Below are 2,716 nucleotides of genomic sequence, written 5' to 3'. Positions count from 1 at the left end.
ATATATTAAAAAGAATCTGCATTTTCTTACTCTCCTTCCCCACATTTCACTATTTCAGTGTCCTTTTTTACATCTTCATATTTATCCTTTTGCTGTTCCTCGTATTTGTCATCACTTTCACAACTAGTTTTTTTTTTTTTTCTTTTTGATCTGTATGCTGACTAATTCAAGTGAGTTACTTTCCAGTTGTGATTTTTTTCTTCCCATATCTTTTTGTTCTTTTCTGTTTAGAGAAGACATTTCAATATTTCCTTTGAGATATGTTTAGTATTGTGGGGTTTTTTTTGCTTTTCTGAGAAATTCTTTATTTCTTCTCCTATTCTAAATGATAATCTTTCAGAGTAGACTATTTTAGGTTGGAGACTTCTCCCTTTTAAGACTTTGAATTTTGCCACTCTCTTCCGGCCTGCAGTTACTATAGAGAAATCAGCTGATAACCTTATGGAGGATCCCTTGTGATTAACTTCTTTATCTCTTGCTACCTTTAGAATTCTCCCTTAACTTTTGCATTATTTTTATCATATGTCTCAGTATAGATCTGTCTGTGTTCATCTTGTTTGGAACCCTCTGTGCTTCCTGTCCCTGGATATCTGTGTTCTTCTTTAGATTTGGGAAGTTTTCAGCCATAATCTCTTCAAATGCATTTTCAATCTCCTTTTCTCTTTATTCTCCTTCTGGAATTCCTACTATGTGTAGCTTGGCATGCTTTATGTTATCCCATAGGTCCCTCTTACTGCCTTCATTTTTTTTGGTTTTCTGGGTTTGTTTGTTTGTTTTGATTGGATAATTTCCATTATTCTAACAGGTCATTTATTCTTTCATCTGCATTATTCTGCTATTCATTGCCTTGAGCTCAGCTTTTGTCTCAACAAATGAATTTTCTTATTTTTCTTGTTCCTCATAGTTTCTAGTTCTTTTTTAGTAGTCATCTGCATTTCTGTTGATAGTCTTTCTTAATTCCTTCAGTGTTTTCATTACCTCCGCTTTGAAGTCAGTGTCTGTTAGACTGAAGGGTCTGTGTCATTGTTCCTCAGGAGAACTTTGGTCTTTTAACTGGTAGTGGTTCCTTTGCTTCTTCACTTTGCTTACATTTCTCTTACTTTCTGAGTTTGGGAGAAACAGTTATTTTCTATAATCTTGGAAATATATATGTTTTTAATTTGTTTTCACTTATTTGGCTACAACAGGTCTTCCTCTCAGCTTGTGGGATATAGTTCCCTGACCAGGGATGGAACTCAGGTCCCATTGGGAGCTTGGTGTCCTACCCACTGAACCACCACGAAAGTACCTTGGAGGGCTTTTTACAAGAGGGAAAGACTCTGGGTAGCTCATGTGGGTTTCACATTTTTTGGCATGAGGGCAGTTACTGGTTTGGGTGCTTGCTGTCTCTTTCCTCAGCGTGTGCTGCCCGTTATCCCCTTGGTAGGAGATGCGCAGGTGCGTGGCCTGCACGGGCTCCAGGAAGGCGGGGGCAGCTCTCGGTGCCCGATCCCGGGACCCTCAGCAGCAGTAGCAGTCTGTGTCGGCCTCTGGAGTCTTAAGATGGCAGCAGAGGCTCACCCCCACCCCTGGAGCGTGTGTAGGTGGCACCCTGCTGCCTGAGAGCATGTGAAGAAAGCAGCTCCTGTGGCAGTCCCCCCTCTTCTTGTGCCCCCCCAATAATAGCCCAGGCTCCTTCCCACACTCCCTCAGTTGTGGTGACCACACCTAGCCCCTCAGGCTGTCCCCACACAGCCAACCCCAGTCCTCTCCTGGGTCTGACCTCTGAGGCCCGAGCCTCAGCACCCAGCCCCTGCTCACCCCAGTGCCAGTGTCTCGGCTGGAGAGCGGACTTCCCGGTGTGGAGAAAGCTTTCCATGTTTCCCGTTCCCTCCTAGGGGCTCAGGGCCTGTCCTGATTCCTTTCTCTCTCTCTCTCTCTTTTTTCTTTTGCCTTATGCAGTTATGTGATTTTCTCACCCTTTTGGAAGTCCTGGGTCTTCTGCCAGCATTTAGTAGATGTTCTGTGAGAATCATTCCACATGTAGATGTATTTTTGATGTATTTGTGGAAGAAGGTGAGCTCCATATCTTACTCTTCTGCCATCCTGATCCAGTCTCTGTTGTATATTTTAGGTTCAATATGTAAGTGATATCATAGGTATTTGTCTCTATTTCTGACTTATTTCTCTTCATGTGGAAATCTCTAGTCACATCCATTGCTGCAGTGACGTTATTTCATTCCTTTTATTGGCTCAGTACTATTTCAGTATATATGTGTACAGCATCTTTTTTATCCATTCATCTGTTGATGGACATTTATGTTGCTTCCATGTCTTGACTATTGTGAATAGTGTTGCTGTGAACACAGTGGTGCATGTATCTTTTTGAACTATGGTTTTGCCTGGATATATGCCCAGGAGTGGGTTTGGTGGATCATAATTTAAATCTGTGTTTAGTTTTTTTAGTAATCTCCGTACTGTTTTCCACAGTGGCTGCATCAACTTACACCCGAGAACAGTGTAGAAGGATTCCCTCTTCTCCATGCCCTGTCCAGCATTTGTTATTTGTAGACTTTTTAATTATGGCCATTCTGACTGGTGTGAGGTGATACCTCCTGTTGTTTTGATTTGTATTTCTCTAATAAATCACTGCAGATGCTGATTGCAGCCATGAAATTAAAAGATGCTTACTCCTTGGAAGGAAAGTTATGACCAACCTAGATAGCATATTCAAAAG

Source organism: Bison bison, unplaced genomic scaffold (assembly GCF_000754665.1).
Source record: "Bison bison bison isolate TAMUID 2011002044 unplaced genomic scaffold, Bison_UMD1.0 scf7180017864304, whole genome shotgun sequence".
NCBI classification, from domain to species: Eukaryota; Metazoa; Chordata; class Mammalia; order Artiodactyla; family Bovidae; genus Bison; species Bison bison.
Note: the sequence above shows the minus strand (reverse complement) of the source record.